The following is a 19,549-nucleotide window of genomic DNA, read 5'->3' on the forward strand; positions in this document are numbered from 1 at the left end:
CGCTGCGGGCCGCGCGCCGCGCCGGCTGACTGGAGTCCGGGAGACGGAGGCGCCGCCAAGCGTTCGAAGCCTCAGACACCTGTTTCAGTGCGCGGCGCCTTTTAACAGCGCCCCACACCCCGCCTCCCCCCTGTAGCTATTTAGAAGGTCCGAGGGGCGTGGGCGGCTCTACCGCCCAGCGGCCCGGGAGCGCGCCATGCGTTCCCGAGGTGCGGCCGGAACCCGGCGGCCCGCGGGTAGAGGCGGAGAGTCCGGCTTGGTGAGGACGCACGGCGACGCCCAGCTCCCTGCCCCTCGAGGAGAGGGGATAAAAGCTGGGTGGCGAGGTGCTAGTTTTAAGTCAACTCTGACTAGTTCAAGGATGCTAGTGTATTTCAAACTCTGTTATTATTTTTTAACGTAGAAAAACACGCGTCCCCAACGATTTGAAGACGCATTTTCAGGCCACAAAGGTTCCCATACCCTCCGTCAACACCTGCGGGGCTCTCTCTCCACTGCGAGGCTGCGGACAAGGGGCCGCTTCGGAATGGGGGCACCGAGAGGGTGCCCCGCGTGGTGGCCAAGCCCCGGATTCTTCTCCACTCACAACCGTACAAACCACACACGCCTCCTTGAAGTCGGGATTTGTTCGGATTGCTTTTGATCATATGCCAAGGGCTAGGGGTTCGTGGTTGGGGGGGGGAACAGGCCTCTGCCCTGAGAGATGGGTTGTCCCAAGCGTGCCCTCTGGCTGCTTCTAGGATTTCGAAATTTGACAGGGTGACTTAGTTGGTGGAGAGAGAGGAGCTGTGGGGAGGGGGAAACTCAGATTATTCTCAAAGGAAAGAAAGAGTACTAATACTGTTCCCTACACACACACACCACATCACACCACACCATGAGTGGGGTGCAGTGATGTGTTTCCACACATCTCACTTCTTTCTCGACGTAGTTTGATGGTCTTGGATTCTGAGGTCTCGTTTTTTTCACATTTGGTTGAGTATTTTGATTTCATCAGATGCAACTGACAGAAAATGCATATTCTCAGTGCCAGTGGAAGAAACAAACACATTTCAAGAGCAGGTATCTTTTTTGTTGTTGTTTTGTTTTAAAACTTTTTATTGTGGTTTTGGTGGGATTTTAACAGAGCAGACTCATTTTCCATTCAACAGTTCATACATGTTTCGTTTTCTGACATTGATTACAATGCCCACAATGTAACCGCTCTCTGCCCACTTCTTGTGGTTGCCTGTAGCAGGCATCGTTTGGGGAGCATGATGTCCAGCCTTGGGGGCTGTCTTTCTGTTCAGATACCTTGCTTCACAATTGGGCATGAAGAGGAACTAAGAGTAAGGCCTTGGGTGGGCTCTCTCTTATGCTAGGAGTTCACACAGGTCAGTTTATGGGAAGATGATGATTCACCTTGACAAGGCAGATCTTATCTCAGAAATGGAGTCCCCAGGACTGCCACTACTGGTTTGAACTTAGTTACTTTTTCTTGTAAAGCTAGTGCCCACTGCCACCAGCCAAGCTTAGTGATTTCCTGTGCTTGGTGAACATGAGCTTTTTCCCAGCCTTGCTACCCTACCTTCCTTGCTCCAAGTCTTATACTAAGATGGAGTGTCTGTTCAGAAAGAGACAGCCTCCAAAGCTGCCAAAAGCCCAACATGACCCATCTGAGAGATGTGCTGAGTCAGCTTGTTAGAAATGATGAGGTGAAGCCCATTGATGTGGAGGCTGTGAGCACATCTTAGTTGAGATGAGAGGTAACGACAGAGGTGGAGGTGGTTGTGGGGTCAAACCCATTAGTTTTTTAGGGTCAGTGCTATTTAGGAATCCTGGTTGAATTGGGAATGAAAAAAGGTCCTAGAAGGTGGTAAAGATGGTTTGGAAATAGAAATTTACCTCACTTCTCCCTTACTGAAAAATTTTTTTTAAAGGTTTTAGTGCCTTTATCTCTACTGTAAGTAGCTGTTCAGCTTCCTATATCCTCTCTTTCCCTGACTTGGTTCTCCTGATTTACATAATTATGTGCATTGGCTCACTATTGTCTGTCACACACACACACACACACACACACATCACACAATAACCACCACCAAATCCATTGCCATCCAGTCAATTCTGACTCATAGCAGCCCCCATTGGGTTTCCAAGGCAGTACTTTACAGAAGTAGATTACCCCATCATCCTTCCTCAGAGCAGCTGGTGGATTTGAACTGCCAACCTTCTGGTTAGCAGTCAAATGCCTTAGTCACTGTGCCACCAGAGCTCCTTACTGTATATCACACTCGCTCATTTTTAGAATTTCTAGCTAGAACTCTTGGCAGGTCTTAAGTCTTGCAATTCAGCACTTGGTTTTATTCTGTCTGATTTCTATTGTTTTTCTGCGTATTGGTGTTTTCTTCCCGATTTGGCTTGAAATTCCTCTATGGCAGGAAGTCTTCTATCTGTGTTTCTTGTGTCCTCCAGAATCGGCGGGGGGGGGGGGGGGGAATGGGAAAGGTGGGAAAATGGCCTAAAAACTGTATATATGATGTTATCTCCAAATGAATTTAGACATAAATCCCATTGGCAGATCATGTCACAAATTAGTATTTTTTATACATCCTGTAATTACTTTTGAATATCATGATCATATTGCTACATTTTTTTGTGTTAAAAGAATGACTGTAAATGTAAACATTAAAAATAAACCATAAGCATGTTGAAGGACCAGAGAAGCCTTTTTGCTGAGAAATTGCAGAAATATAACAAATTGTTTATCACCCTGCTTTCACGTCCAAGGAGCTCTGGTGGTGTAGTGGATAAGGCATTTGGCTGCTAACCAAAAGGTCAGCTATTCAAACCCACCAGCCACTCTGCAGAAGGAAGATGGGATGATCTACTTCTGTAAAGATTTACAGCCTCAGAGCCAATGGGGCTCACTATGAGTTAGAATCGACTCAATGGTAGTGAGTTTGGTTTTTTTCCTTTTTGGTTTTTTCATATCTTCATCTTTTAATATACTAACCTCTAGAAAAAGTTCTGCTCTCCCAAATCTTGCCCTCTACCCAGGGCCCATATGAAGAACATGGTAAGTGCTCAAGACACTCCTTGTCTCCTCAACCAGTAGTGACTGAACCAAGGGGGAATAAGTGAGTCAGCTGTATGGGAAACACTCTGACATCATCTCAGCAAGTCTTGAGTGAAGCAAATAGAACACCTGGCTCTTGTCAAGTAGTTATTGATGATTAACTTAGACTCTGTTACAATCACACCTTGTCACTTAATTTCAGAGATACTGATGAGTAATATTTTTGCATACATGCTCAGTAGGAAGAAGATAAATCCCAGGTGATTAGAACTGAGCTAAACTTGGTGATTGTAATGGAGCTAAACTTTCATGTAGATATTTACTCTTAATCGTAGCCCAGAAGCAATTATGCAGATACATAAAGTGATTTATGAAGTGAAAATGCTAATGTTTAAAGTTATTTGGCAATTTAACTTGCAAATGAAAGAACCAGCTATTGAGCAAGAAATCCATTCAAGACAAAAAATATTTCTTAACATTTTAATGAGTGGTTGTTTGCCAGTCACCTAATGGGGCAGCCCCTTAAGTTCTCCCTGAACAGGAATGTTAATGAAAATTTCTGGATTAAATTTCTGACTCACCAGTAATACGTAGGTAATGGCAGAAAATGTCACAAGATCAATAAGAGACTTGCAAGAGAGTAGAGCCATTGTCCTGCAACTTTACAGAGTATGCCTCTTTTCTCAAGTTAATTGTTGAAATACTTCATTCTTCTCTTAACTTTCAAACTAACCAATAAAATCAAACTCACTGCTGTTGACTTGATTCGACTCATAGTGACCCTTCCTTGGGTTTCCGGGGCAGTATCACTATGGAAGTAGATTGCCCAACCTTCCTTCTGAGGAGTGGCTGGTGGGTTTGAACCACCAGCCTTCTGGTGAGCAGTCAATTGCCTTAGGCACTATGTCATCTCATAAAATTCCAACTTTTAAGTTGTGATTAAAACTGTTATAAGCCTTCTCCCTTTTCTTCGTTTTATTCATGGGAAATATATTTGGAGGATTTAAATTGCTGGATGTGCCTTAGTTGCAAATGGTGGTAAATAAGCTGGTTTCCTTGGCTTGGCGGGATGAACATATGCTCTTACTTACAAATATAATGTAATATAGTATACTTACAGTGTAGCTCTCCTATGATTATTTAAGCTAGCTGTAGAGAAATTACAAAGATACTTCTAAATATAAACCAAAACCAAAACTCAATGCCATCAAGTCGATTACGACTCATAGCGATCCCCTATTGGGTTTCCAAGGCTGTAAATCTTTGTAGAAGCAGATTGCCTCATCTTTCTTCCACAGAGCAGCTGGTGGATTTGAAGCAGCCAAATGCTTTAACCACTACACCACCAGAGCTTCTTTTACTCCTAAATATATTTGTATCAAAAGCAAATCTAGGTGAGAAATAAATCCAAAACTATTATTTACTAGGCAGACTTGTAAGGAGCTCTGGTGGTACAGTAGTTAAGGTATTTGGTTGCTAACCAAAAGTTCAGTGGTTCAAACCCACCAGTCACTCCATGGAAGAAAGACAACAAGGCAGTCTGCTTCGGTAAAGATTTATAGCCTTGGAAACCATTTGGTTTAGGCAGCACCAAACCAAGCTCAGTGCCGTCAAGTCAATTCCAACTCAGAGCAACTGACTCCCATTGGAGACTATAAATCTTTACGGAGGTAGATTGTCCCATCTTCCTTCCATGGAGCAGCTGGTGGGTTTGAACCACTGACCTTTGGGATAGCTAACCTTCTGGATAGCAGCCAAATGCCTTATCTACTACACCACCAGAGCTCCCGGTTTAGGCAGACTACTGGTAGGAAAAAAATATCTTCTATTGAATACATAAATGAAATTCCGTAAGTTATGTTAGCTCCTCAAAATGGAAATTCTAAATCATTCACACAACAGCAAAATAGATTTTCACATTCTAGTTTGTTTTACAACTGTATCATGTTATATATCATCCTAAGGATTTTTTTGGAAGAAGTTAGTAAAAAGCAAACCCACTGTTATCAAGTCCATTCCAACTCATAGCAACCCAATAAGACAGAGTACAACTGCCCCATAGGATTTTCAAGTCTGTAAATCTTTGCAGGAGCAGAATGTCTTATCTTTCTCCCACGAGGTTCGAACCACCCATCCCTGGTTAATAACCCAATGCTTTAACCACAGTGTCAGCAGAGCTCCTTTTGGAACAAGTTAGGGTATAGAAAATAGTTGTAAGTTGCTTTAGTAAATATTTATAGATAGAGTTTGTATTGAAGTCATGGTTACAATTATTTGTACTTTTGATATTTTTTTTTCTAGCGAAAAGCCCAAGTGAACCATTAGATTGCATGAATGCTCTGCTCATGTCTTTAAACCCAGGTTATCCAGAGAGCCAAGCACAGTTCTGGTACTGCATTTAAACATGGAAAGTAACCATTGTATCTCTGCTTGTAATTAGATAGAGACCTATAAGATAACAAACACAACAAGTTTGCTACTTTTGTAGGGGATTAATTTGGAGGTGGTGTTCTGTTAGCTAAAAGGTCTGCTGAAAGGACTAACAAATCTGTCCTGGAAGAAGTGCAGCTGGAATGCTCCTTGGAAGCAAGAATGGCCAGACTTCATTTCACCTACTCTAGTCATGTTGTCAGAAGGAACCATTCCCTGGAGAAGGATATCACGTTTGGTAAAGTGAAGGGTCCATGAAGAAGGAAAGGGCCTCAACGAGATGGATAGACACAGTGGCTGCAACGATGGGCTCTGGTATAGCAAAGATCATGAAGCTGGCACAGGACAGGGCAGTGTTTCGTTCAGCTATGCATAGGGTTGCTATGGGTCAGAGATGACTTGACGGCGCCTAACAACAACAACGCTCCATTAGCTGGTAATGAGAACAGAAAGATTTGGTTCCACTTAGTTCTGGAAATAAATATCCAGACGAGCGAACCAACCAACCAACCAACAAACTCACTGCCATCGAGTCGATCCTGATTCATAGTGACCCCTCCTTGGGTTTCCAAGGTGGTATCTCTACAGAAGTAGATTGCCCAGTCTTCCTTCCAAGGATTGGTTGGTGAGTTTAAACCACCCGCCTTCTGGTTAACAGTCAAATGCCTTAGGCACTACACCACCTTTGCAATTATTTTTATTTTACGTGACTTACTTTTCCAGACCTTTGACTTAGCACAGATGATGGACGCTTTTTTTTTTTTTTTAATTGTGATTTGGGTGAAGATTTACAGAGCAAATTCACTTTCCATACAGCAGTTCACATATACTATGTCTCATGTCATTGACCACAGTTTACCACAATGCAACAGCTCCCCTCCCATTTCCTCCCCATAGTTACCACTTCCCAGTGTCCATCCCTCCATACTCTCCTGACCCCTGAGCTATCTCCCTGTGCATAAGCAGCCCTTCCTTGTCCCGTGGTTGTTCTCTCCAGGGCGTGTGTCTACTTGAGGTAAATGTTTAACTCACATGCCTGTCTTTGTTTGGCTGGAAACCACAGGTGTGGGTTCAATTCCAGACCTGAAGGGCAGCTAGGGGCCATAGTCTCAGTGGTTCCACCAGGCTCTATTGGACCAGAAAACCTGGTCCCAACCATCTTTTTTTTTTTTTGGCCTCCAAATGATTTTGAGTTTTGTTCCACATTGTTCTCCCTCTCTATCCAGGATCTCCTACATCCCTTCCAAGTGGATGACAGTGGTAGCTGGGCACCATCTAGTTCTTCTGGTCTCATAGTTGTATAGGTTGCAGATCAGATGGTGTACCAGTCACAAGGACTGATTGTTTCCATTGATTTTGGTTTTCTTCTTTCTTCTTTGCTCTTGACGAGGAGAGACTCATCGTTGCATCTAGATGGCAGCTTGCTAGCTTTTAAGATCCCAGTCGCTACTCACCAAAGTAGGAGATGGAACAATGTTTTGTATAGTATGTTATGCCAATTAAGCTTGATGTCCCCTGTGACTATGGGTCAAGCCCGCAAGGATCAACTACTTGGTTGCTCTGGGTAGCTGGCTGTGACCAAGCAGTGATCACAACCTTGCCCCTTGGCAGCTCTACTATACATCTGGGGATTCTGATCATTCACATAAACTTATAGGACCATTGTCTGCCAACCCTATATATGATCTTGGATACACTCCCCATTTCATAGACATACCTAATTGTTTAGCCTGTCCACCTATCTATCCATCCATATACCCATGTTTGCCTTCACTGAGAACTCAGTACTGTATATGCAAAAGGGTTCATATTTGTTGTCTGTACCTCCCATGTACCTCTCTATGTCTTTCTCATCCTCAATGGTGCCATATTGGTCACTCATATTTGGTACATTGCCTTTCTCTTCACCCAAATCAGTATCTATCTCTATCTATCTAATAGCGTTCCCTCTCCTCCCCTCCCACCCCTGGTAACCAACAAAGAAAATTTCCTTCAATAGGTAAACCTTTCCTTAACTTTTACAATAACGGACTAATACAATATTTGTCCTTTTGTGATTGACTTATTTCACTCAGCATAATGTCCTCCAAGTTCATCCACATTATGCAGTGTTTTGCAGATTCTACATTATTCTTTAGTGTTGCATAGTATTCCATTGTGTGTATGTACTATAGTTTGGTTATCTATTCCTCAGTTGATGGACATCTAGGTTGTTTCCATGTTTTGGCTATTGTAAATAGTGCTGCGATGAACATGGGTGTGCATATATCTGTTCTTGTCATGGCTCTCACTTCTTTAGGGTATATACCTAGTAATGGGATGGCTGGGTCAAATGGTATTTCTAATTCCAACTTATGAAGGAATCGCCATACTGCTTTCCACAACGGTTGTACCATTTTACAGTCCCACCAGCATTGTATGAGAGTCCCAATCTCTCCACAACCTCACCAGCATTTGTTATTTTCTGTCTTGTTGAAAGATGATGGATGCTTGATAGGACCCTAAAGAGCAAAGATTCTGTGCTTCTATTGTATTCAATGGACCATAGCAGCTTTTCATAAAATGCTGGTCTAGAATGTCCTGAATTTAAAACTGTCACTTCCTGAAAATCTCTGATTACATGCTGTTTTGTTCCTAAGGTCTTAGTGAAACGGCTGTTCTTGAACCTGCAAAGCACCTCTTTGGAGACCGGATATGAAGTCTTCAGTATTTGAATTCAGTGTAGTGCTTGTTTGTTAGATATTTATGTAAACTGCCCCTTGAACTCTTTCAGAACCATTTCCACTTTGGGGAAAGAAGTACATGTTTTTGTGTAGAATTTTCTGATTTCATCTCTCACCCTTAAAAAATCTTAGTGCTGGGGCAGGGGGTGGGGGAGAGGGCGGAAGGGAAGGGGGAAAGACACTTGCAATACCCAGAAGACACAGTAGATGGCACTGGAGAGACTCAACAGGAACTTTTTTTTTTTTTTGTATCGCATACATTCTGGGAAAAATGAGGAAAACGGATACTCTTTTCTTCTAAGTGTTGCTGATTCTGACCTCATTGCTGTTAGCTGGGGTGGAGTTGGCCCGACCCATGGAAATCCCATGCATAATACAACAGAATGCTACCTGGTCTTGCACCATCCCTGTAATGAGTTGGGGATTGGACCGTTGTGATCCATATGGTTTTCATTGGCTGATTTTCATAAGTAGATCTCCAGGTCTTTCTGCCTAGTCTTAGTCTGGAAGCTCCACTGAAACCCGTTGTGCATCAGAAAACCAAAAAACCAAACTCACTGCCATCAGGTTGATTCCAACTCTTAGTGACCCCCTTTGGGTTTCTGAGGTGGTAAATCTTTACAGAAGTAGAGTGAAGTCTTCCTTCAGCTGAGTGTCTGGTGGGTTTGAACCACCAGCCTTCTGCTTAGCAGTCAAATGCCTTAGGCACTACACCATCAGAGCTCTTTATATGTATATTCAGCCAAGATCCGTATGACGTCAGCAATGATATCTCTTGTTCTGCATCCTCTTCTGAATCCGGCTTGAAGATGAAATATTTATATATTATAGAATAAAGCAGAGAATACCAGAAAGTTATTTATCTGCAAAGGCATTCAACTGTGTGGATCATGACAAATTATGGATAGCATTGCAAAGAATGGGAATTCCAGAACACTTAATCGTGCTCATGAGGAACTGCTGCATAAACCAAGTTCCTGTCGTTCAAACAGAATAAGGGGATATTGTACAGTTTAAAATCAGGAAGGGTGTATGTCAGGGTTGTGTCCTTTCACCATATTTATTCAATCTGTATGCTGAGCAAATAATCCAAGAAGCTGGATGATATGAAGAAGAATGTGGCATCAGGATGGGAAGAAGACTTATTAGTAACTTGCAATATGCAGATGACACAACCTTGCTTGCTGAAAGTGAAGATGACTTGAAAAATTTATTGATGAAGATCAAAGACTATAGTCTTCACTATGGATTACACCTCAACATAAAGAAAATAAAATCCTCACAACTGGACGAATAAGCAACAGTATGCTGAATGGAGAAAAGATTGAAGTTGTCAAGAATGTCATTTTACTTGGATCCACAATCAACACCCATGGAAATAGCAGTCAAGATATCAAATGATAAATTGCATTGGGCAAATCTGCTGCGAAAGACCTCTCCAGTTAACTTCCAGTCCTGGAAGGGGTTCTTCTGATGGGTATTGTCATGTCCTACTTTACTGCACCCTCAAATTCCCATAGTGCTTTCCATAGGGTAGTGTCACATCTGGGCATCCCTTCAATAAGTCAGTTTTTCATTTCCCTTCTCTCTGATTTATAGGCCATTGATCACTACCTATGAGTTTGAGCAAAAACTCATAGGGGCAAAAAGCATGCAATTCAGCCCACCAAGCTGATTCGTTTTTACCTTCTTCAACCAGAGTGGTGGCCTTCCACACAGGATACTGGAACTGTCATCCACCACCAAGTACCTCTTTGGTCATTGAGAGCTGTTTGTAGGACACTGTCCAAGTGGTAATAGGATGTCTTCAGGTGGTTCTGAAGTCAAACCTTGGAGAAAAGAGGCTCCCTGTTTATGAGTACTTCCTTGGGTTTCCTGGTAGCATATTCCTGTCTAAACCATTTTCATTTTATGATGGAACTCTTCTGGACATTGCTCTCCCTTTTATAGCATGTCTCTGATGTCACCCACGATAAGATATTATGGGTATTTCAGTTTCAAGATTGTTCATGTCCTTTAGACATTGTGGCAGTCTCAATCAAAGTCCAATATACAGCTGGTAATTGCTATCAAATGGAAACCTCTTGGTCTAAAATCCTAGCAGTCATGGTTGGATGGCACTTACAGGCTTCTGGCATAAGGTCAGTCTCCACTCCACACAGAGTAATATTATACAGTGAAGTTGCCCATACTAGCACTCCACTTTCTATTCTCTGTTGATTGACATTAACAACCTGTGTGGGCCTGGGCTATCTTACTGGTGCCCATTTAACAAGTCCAATTAGTATTGACTGAAGGGTAGATTTACATGCCTTCTGTTTTACAATACTAAGTAGAGGAAACATTCTTCAGGCAGACACAATATGTATTCCAATTATGTTGTTGTTAGGTGCTGTGGAATTCGCTCCAACTCATAGTGACCCTATGTACAACAGAACAAAACACTGCCTGGTCCTGCACCATCCTCACAATCCTTGCTATGCTTGAGTCCATCACTGCAGCCACTGTGTCAATCCGTCTCATTGAGGCTCTTCCCCTTTTTTGCTGACCCTCTACTTTACTAAGCATGACATCTTTCTCCAGGGACTGGTCTCTTCTGACAACATGACCAAAGTAGGTAAGATGTAATCTGGCCATTCTCACTTCTAAGTAGCATTCTGGCTGTACTTCAAGGAAAGGTTTATTCATTCTTCTGGCAGTCCATGGTATTTTCAGTATTGTTTACCGGCACCACATTTCAAAAGCATCAATTCTTTTTCAGCCTTCCTTATTCATTGTCCAGCTTTCACATACATATGAGACAATCGAAAATACCATGGCTTATGATTAAGGTCTGGCACATCTTAATCTTCAAAGTGACATCTTTGCTCTCTAACACTGTGAAGAGGTCCCTTGCAGCAGATTTGCCTAGTGCAATACGCCCTTGACTGCTGCTTCCATGGGCATTGATTGTGGATTGAAGTAAAATGAAATATTTGACAACTTCAGTCTTTTCTCCATTTATCGTGATTTTGCTTATTGGTCTAGTTGTGAGGATTTTTGTCTTATGAGGTGTAATCCAACTGAAAACTGTGATCTTTAATCTTCATTAGTAAGTGCTTCAAGTCATTTTTGCTTTTAACAAGCAAGATTGTATCATCTGCATATCACAAGTTGTTAATGTGTCTTTCTCCAATCCTGATGCTGAGTTCTTCTTCATATCATCCAGCTTCTCAGATTATTTGCTCAGCATAGAGGTTGAATAAGTATGGTGAAAGGATACAAAGCTGACATGCACCCTTCCTGATTTTAAACCATGCAGTATCCCCTTGTTCTGTTTGAATGACTGCCTCTTGGTCTATGTATAAGTTCCTCACAAGCACAGTTAAGTGTTCTGGAATTCCCAATCTTTGCAATATTATCCATATTTGTTATGATCCACTCAGTCAAATGCTTTGCATAGGCAGTAAAACACAAGTAAACATCCTTCTGGTATTCTTTGCTCTCAGCCATGATCTGACATCACCAATGATACCTCTCATTCCATGTCCTCTTCTGATCCTAGCTTGCATTTCTGGAAGTTTCCTGTCAATGTACTGCTGCAACTGTTTTTGAATTATCATCAGATTGACTTGTTTACTTGTGTGTGATATTATTGACATCATTCAATAATTTTCACATTCTGTTGGATCACCTTTCTTGGCGTGGACACAAATATCGATCTCTTCCTGTTGGTTGGCCTTGTAGCTTTCTTCCAAATTTCTTTTGGAAGAAATAAACAAATAAATGCATAAATGAATGAAAGTGCATCCAATGCTGCATCTGTTTGTTGAAACATCTCAGTGGGCATTCCATCAATTCCTGGAGCCTTGTTTTTTGCAATTTCTTCAGTGCAGCTTGGACTTCTTCCTTCAGTACCATTGATTCTCGATCATATGCTGCCTCCTGAAATGGTTGAACATTGGCCAGTTCTTTTTTTGTACATTGACTCTGTGTATTCTTTCCATCTTCTTTTCATGCTTCCTGCATCATTCAGTATTTTGGCCATAGAATCCTTGGATCTTGCAACTCGAGGCTTGAAATTTTTCCTTCCATTCTTTCAGCTTGAGAAATGCTAACCGTGTTCTTCCCTTTTGGTTTTCTAACTCCAGGTCTTTGCACATTTCACTATAATACTTTGCCTTCTTGAGCCACCCTCTGAAATCTTCTGTTCAGGTCTTTTATTTAATCCTTTCTTCCATTTGCTTTAACTACTCTCCATTCAAGAGCAAGTTTCAGAGTCTCTTCTCATATCCATTTTGGTCTTTTCTTCCTTTTTTTTTTTAATGACCTTTTGCTTTTTTTATAATGATATTCTTCAGTCATTGGTGTTCAGTACATCAAATCTATTCTTCATTGGTCTCTAAATTCAGGAGGGATATAATCAAGGTCATATTTTGGCTTTCATGGACTTAAACTTGCATATGAGCAGTTCACAGTCTGTTCCACAGTCAGCTCTTGGACTTATTTGGACTGATGATATTTAGTTTTCTCATTGTCTCTTTCCACAGATGTAGTTGATTTGATTCCTGTGTGTTCCATCTAACAAGGTTCATGTGTATAGTTGCTGTTTTGTTGTGAAAAAATGTTTTTGCAATGAGTAAGTCATTGGTATTGCAAAATTCTATCTTGCGATCTCTGGTGTCATTTCTATCACCAAGGCCATATTTTCCAACTGCTAATGCTCTAATGCCTAAGGCACTTGACTGCTAACCAGAAGGCTGGCGGTTCAAACCCACCAGCCACTCCTCGGAAGGAAGATGGGGCAGTCTACTTCCGTAGTGATACTGCCTCGGAAACCCAAAGAGGGGTCACTATGAGTTGGGTCCAACTCGACGGCACATAACAACAACAACAATGGTACTTTTTTTTTTTTTTTAATTTTTTCATTCCAATCACCAGTAAACATCAATTGTACATTTAAGTAAATCATCTCTAGATCTTCTCAGTCCAATGTAGTACCCTTTAGGGCTTCACCAATAGGTTTTGAAACCACAGTGCATGGGGCTTCCCTTCAAAGAGTTCCAGAAACTTCTATTTTCCCTGACCATTTTTCCCATCCATGTGCATAAGCCATGAGTCCTCAGCAGAGGTTGAGCCAAGGGACCTAGCCCCTCCTCAATCTCTATCTTGATTAAACTGTGTGACCATTGTCTAGGTAATTCCTTCTGGCTCATTAAATTTCTCCACACAGGGTTGGGGGGTGTTAATAGAGATGACTTGTTTATGGCCCTTTTAATGTTGAGGTACCAGCAGAGGCTCCTACTGATCCACCCAGCCTCCAATAGTACTGTATTGAGAACTTTGTTACAACTCCATCAACATCCACCTTATTCATCCCATTTCTTACAAACCTTCTAAAGTTATCTACTCTGCTGGCACGTCTCTCTCTCTTTTATTTCTTTTTTCAAACCAAAGGTATCACATATTTATTAATCAATCTCTTAATGAAGAAGCATAAATTGTTGTTGTTGTTGTTAGTGCCGTCGAGTCATTTCCGACTCATAGCGACCCCATGCACAGCAGAATGAAACACTGCCCGATCCCGTGCCAGCCCCACAATCCCTGCTATACTTGAGCCCATCATTGCAGCCACCGTATCAATCCATCTCGTTGAAGGCCTCCCCCTCTTTCATCGATCCTCCACCCTACCAAGCATGACATCCTTCTCCAGGGAATGTCCCTTCTGACAACATGACCAAAATAGGTGAGACGAAGTCTGCCCATTCTTGCTTCCAAGGAGCATTCTGGCTGCACTTCCTCCAGGACAGATCTGTTAGTTCTTTTAGCAGTCCATGGTACTTTCAGCATTCTTCACCAGCACCACAACTCAAAAGCATCAACTCTTCTTCGGTCTTCCTTATTCATTGTCCAGCTCTCACATGCATACGAGGCGATTGGAAATATCATGGCTTGTGTCAGGCGCACCTTAGTCCTCAAGGAGATATCCTTGCTCCTCAGCACTTGAAACAGTTCCTTCGCAGTTGACTTTCCCAATGCTACATGTCGTCTAATGTCCTGACTGCTGCTTCCATTGGCATCGATTGTAGAACCAAGCAACATGAATTCCTTGACAACCTCAATCTTCTCTCCCCATTTATTGTGATGCTGCTCATTGGTCCAGTTGTGAGGATTTTTGTTTTCTTTATATTGAGACGTAATCCATACTGCAGACTGTATTCTTCAACCTTCATCAGTAGGTGCCTTAAGTCATCCTCACTTTCAGCAAGCAAAGTTGTATCGTCTGCATATCTCAGGTTGTTAATGATTCTTCCTCCAATCCTGATACCACGTTTTTCTTCATACAGTCCAGCTTCTTGGATTATTTGCTCAGCATATAGATTGTACAAGTGTGGAGAAAGGATACAACCCTGACGCACTCCCTTCTTGATTTAAACCATGTAGTGTCCCCTTGTTCTGTTTGAACGACAGGTCAAGGTACAGATTCCTCATGAGTACGATCAAGTGCTTGGGAATTCCCATTCTTCTCAATGTTATCCATAATTTGTCATGATCCACACAATCAAATGCCTTTGCATAGTCAATAAAACACAAGTAAACATCTTTCTGGTATTCTTTGCCTTGAGCCAAGATCCATCTGACAACAGCTATGATATCCCTTGTTCCACGTCCTCTTCTGAATCCGGCTTGAACCTCTGGAAGTTCTCTGTCAATATACTGCTGCAAACGTTTCTGAATTATATTCAGTAAGATCTTACTTGCGTGCAATATTAATGATATTGTTCTATAATTTCCACATTCTGTGGGATCACCTTTCTTTGGAATGGGCACAAATATGGATCTCTTCCAGTCAGTTGGCCAGGTAGCTGTCTTCCAAATCTCTTGGCATAACTGAGTGAGTGCCTCCAATGGGGCATCTGTTTGTTGAAATATCTCAATCGGTATGCCATCAATTCCCGGAGCCTTGTTCTTCACCAGTTCTTTCATTGCAGCTTTGACTTCTTCCTTCATTACCATTGGTTCTAGATCATATGCCACTTCCTGAAATGGATGCAGATCGATCAGTTCTTTTTGGTACAGTGACTCTGTGTATTCCTGCCATCTTCTTTTGATGTTTCCTGCATCATTCTGAATGATGAATTCTTCATCATTCTTCATCATAATGAAGAAGCATAAATAGAAAGGAAGAATCCAGAAGCTTCCCCAATACATGTTCAATTGATCATATCATGGGAAATTTCAAACTTGACATTGTAGAGTGCCAGTGAACCTAGGTTAGTATGTGTGCCATCACACGTGTGATGCCTTATAGACCCAGTTTGGTTCTTCTCCAATGTCTCCTCTTGGAGTTAGATCTGATTTTATTACCAGTCTTTATTCAAATCCATTGTGGAATGGGCTGATTCTGCTCATTTGTTTCTTGGCCAGGCATCTCTTGACCCTAAAAGTCTTATGAGATCATTTAGCAAAGAAGGAAGGTGGCTGCACTCAGCATGATGGCGGAGAAAGGCAGAGAGTGGCACAAGTCTCTTGACTCTTCCCTTCTTTTTCCACCCTTGCTTTGCCCATATCAAGGTTTGTTTTATTCACTTCATCTTTTAATCGACATTTAAAGATTTCCACTCTATTGGGACGAGTTATTTGACTCTCCCTTCTGTTTTCCTCACTATTCTTTTGGGAACCAGTCTAGTCTCCTTTGCAATCTGTTGTTTCAGTGTGACTTTTCCCCTTGGAAATGGCTTTGAGGCTGGTGGCTGTACACTGAGTCAACCAGAAAGTAAATTTAGCCAGTGTCAGGATCTTCCCCAACACATTCCTTCAGTAGTTCTGAGTCTAAAGGCTCTAGTTCAGACTGGCTAGTATCTAAGCTTGTCTTGTCTCTTACATCCATTTAAGCTGTTACAGATAACAATAACAAGGGAATTGTATGTTTTGCTTTTTTCTTGTTGCTTTGCATTTCCTTAAGCATCTAGTAAGCCAATTCTCAGAAGTTGGTTTCATCATCTTTATATTCTACTGATAACTTTCATCTTTAGTAACTGATTGCAGCACAGCTGCAGTTTCATACTATGAGTAAGTAGGTAGCCATCTAGGAATCAAAGGTTACCCCTGCCCTTTCATCTTTTCTCTTCCAAAACTACATGTTCCTGTGTGTCACAGTCATTCTAGCAAATCCCACATTTCTGACACAAATTTCAAGGATATAAATCCTTACTTTTCACTTCTCTGTCACCAAGTGAGTGGAAAAATATCCAATTCAATTACCACTTATCACATCAAACTGTAAGGATCAACTCAATTCATTTCTGTTCCACTTCTGGTCTCATATCCACTGCACATGCAGTACTTCTTCCTCTGACCTTAACCACTCAAAGATAAGCCAGAACTCACAAGTTAAAGGACATAGTCCACCACACTGCTAAGTGTTCCTGGATAGTCAGAGCTGTGTGTCAACTTGGCTGGAGCCCAATTCTGTGTGGTTTAAGCAGTTGTGATGTGGGTTGTTCCAATGATGGGATCAGATGTATATGTTTTGAGGAGCCAACCTATTGAAAGGGAGTTTCCCTAGGGGTGTGGCCTGCTTCCAGTATATTTATGGACATCCTGGGAAAAGAGACATTCTTCTGTGGATCCAGATTCTGCCTACAACTGTCCGTGAGCAAACAATCCACCATTCAGCCTGGAGATCTTGGATTCGTCATTTGTTGGAGTCAACAGCCAGTATACTGCCTGCCAACCTTGAGCTCCTCAGCCCCTGAAGCTACATGAGTCAGGAAAAGCCTCCAGCTTGGTGTTTGATCCAAGAACTTGGGACTTGCCAGCTTCTATAAGTGTGTGAGCCATTTTCCTAAGATAAATTTCTCTTTCTCTCTCTATATAAGCTTAACTGGTTTTGTTTATCTAGAGAACCCAGTCTAACACATTTGGTACTGAGAGAGTGGGGTGCTGCTCTGACAGATACCTAAAATGTGGAAATAGAAGTGGAGTGCATCTTTGACCCGAGACCCTGGCAGAGAGGGCCTCCATATGCCATAAGAGTCAGAAGGAGCAGAGCCCAAGAGACTGGCAGAAAGATACCAGCAAAGAGATCATGGAAATGGAAGCAGAGATACCTCAGTCTGAAAAGGTAGGACCATGGCCTTTGGGGGTGGAACCACCACAGCCCCCCCCCCAGGTTTCAAAAAGCCAGGCCTTTACCAACTTGGTTCTGGAGTGTGGCGCTGCTCGTTCATGTGAGCCAGTGGGATGGAGCTGTAGCTGCTGCCCAAGAGTGAGGGGGCAGGGTGGCCATGCCCAAGAGGGAGAGGAATGGGGCCTGCCAGGTCAAGGGGCTGAGTTCACCACTTAGAGGAACTAGGGGACTGGAGCCACCCAGTGAGAGAGATGTGTACAGATGCCACCCAATGAAGATCTGTACAGATGCCAAGTTGACAAGGGGTGGAATTGTGGTAGTTCAGTTTGTATGTCAACTTGGCTGGGCCTGGTTGAAGGGCTGGGCAGCTGGATGTAGTATCCCCCATGATGAGACTGGTAATTAACGCCATGGTGGAATCTACTGTGAGGAGCTGAGTAGCTGCCTTAGGGAATGTGGTCTGCTTCTTGTATATAAGCAGAAGCCCTGGGGAATGGTCTCTAGCTTATGGCATGCTTGGACCCTGGATGTAGCTGTGTTGTTGTTCAGAAGCCTGCCATGCTCTGCCGACCTTGGGACTTACAATGGACTTGAATTGATGGCCTGCCATGTGATTTGGTAACATTGGGACTGTGTCTTTTGACTTGTCAACCTTGGGCTTAACAGCCTCAGCAGCCAGCAGCTGTCTGAGTGAGGAAAAGCCTCTAGCTTCAGTGGGCTAGGAGCTGGAGGCAGATCTGAAGCCCAAGGCTGAGGGGCTTTCACCCAGCCCCTAGAGCCTGGAGCTTTGAACTTGGACTTAAAGCCTCCAAACTGTAAGAGAATAAACTCCTGTTTGTTAAGGCCATCCCATTTGTGGTATATATTCTTGTCAGAGTGGCACTAGGTAACCAGAACAGTTCCCAAGACCGCAGAGACCAGCTGTAAGCTTAGAAGTCCTCATAATACCCTCAATTCTGACCTGCTGACTAAAGAGTTGGTGTTTCCCCACTACCTTTCAGGATGCCCATTGTAAAATCAGGGGTTATGTTCTTTTATTCAAAATGTCCAGCACTCCATAAAAATTTACAAGACATGTGAAAAAGCAGGAAACTGAGACTCATAATCAGGAGGGGAGGAAAAAAATCCAGAAAATAGAAGTAGATAGGTTGAAAGTAAAAGGTAGAAAAACATATGCAATGTAAACATAACTCATAAGAAATTTTGAGTGGCTATATCTTACATAAGGAGATTGGTGGCATGGTGGGTAAGGCATTTGGCTGCTAACCAGGTCAGTGGTTCAAAACCACCAGCTGTTACATGTGAGGAAGATAAGGCAATCTACTCCTATAAAGAGTTACAATCTTGGAAACACAATGAGGATTCTGATGAGTTGAAATTGATTTGATGGCAGTGAGTTTGGTTTTTCTTCTTGTTGTAATCTCATATATAGCAGATTCCAAAACAAGGAGATTACCAGAGTTGAAAAGGGACATTTCAAACAGGAAAAAGGGTCATTTGATCAAGAAAACTTCAATCCTAAATGTGTATGCACTAAATAACAAAGCTTTGAATTCAATGAAGCAAAAATGGACATAACTCAAGGGAGAAATGACACATCTACACTTATAATTAGATATTTTAACACCTTTGTTGGTGAAGAATACTTGAAGTACCACAGACTGCCAAAAGAATGAACAAATCTGTCCTGGAAGACATGTAGCTGGAATATGCCTTGGAAGTGAGAATGGCCAGACTTTGTCTCACCCACTTTGGTCATATCAGAAGGCACCATTCCCTGGAGAAAGATATGCTTGGTAAAGTGGAGGGTCAGCAAAGAAGTGGAAGGCACTCAACGAGATGAATGGGCACAGTGGCTGCAATGATGGGCTCAGGTATAGCAGGGATTGTGAGGCTGGCACAGAACTGGGCAGTATTTCGTTCTGTTGTACATAGGGTTGCTATGAGTCAGAGCTGGCTTGATGGCGCCTAACAACAACAACATACTAAAAAAATCAGTAAGGATATAGAAGACCTAAACACTACAATCAACCAACCTGACCTCAATTACATTTATATAACCCAGTGACTGCATCATACACATTCTTCTCAAGTGCACATGGAATGTTTGCTGAGAGAAAACATGTTAAGGTATGAAACAAGTCTCAGCAAATTTCGCTACTAAGAGGCATTTAGCTATTCTTCTGAGACAGATCTGTTCTTTCTTGTGGCAGACTATGGTGTATTAAA

Source organism: Orycteropus afer, unplaced genomic scaffold (assembly GCF_000298275.1).
Source record: "Orycteropus afer afer isolate SDZICR_OR568_19922 unplaced genomic scaffold, OryAfe1.0 scaffold00092, whole genome shotgun sequence".
NCBI classification, from domain to species: domain Eukaryota; kingdom Metazoa; phylum Chordata; class Mammalia; order Tubulidentata; family Orycteropodidae; genus Orycteropus; species Orycteropus afer.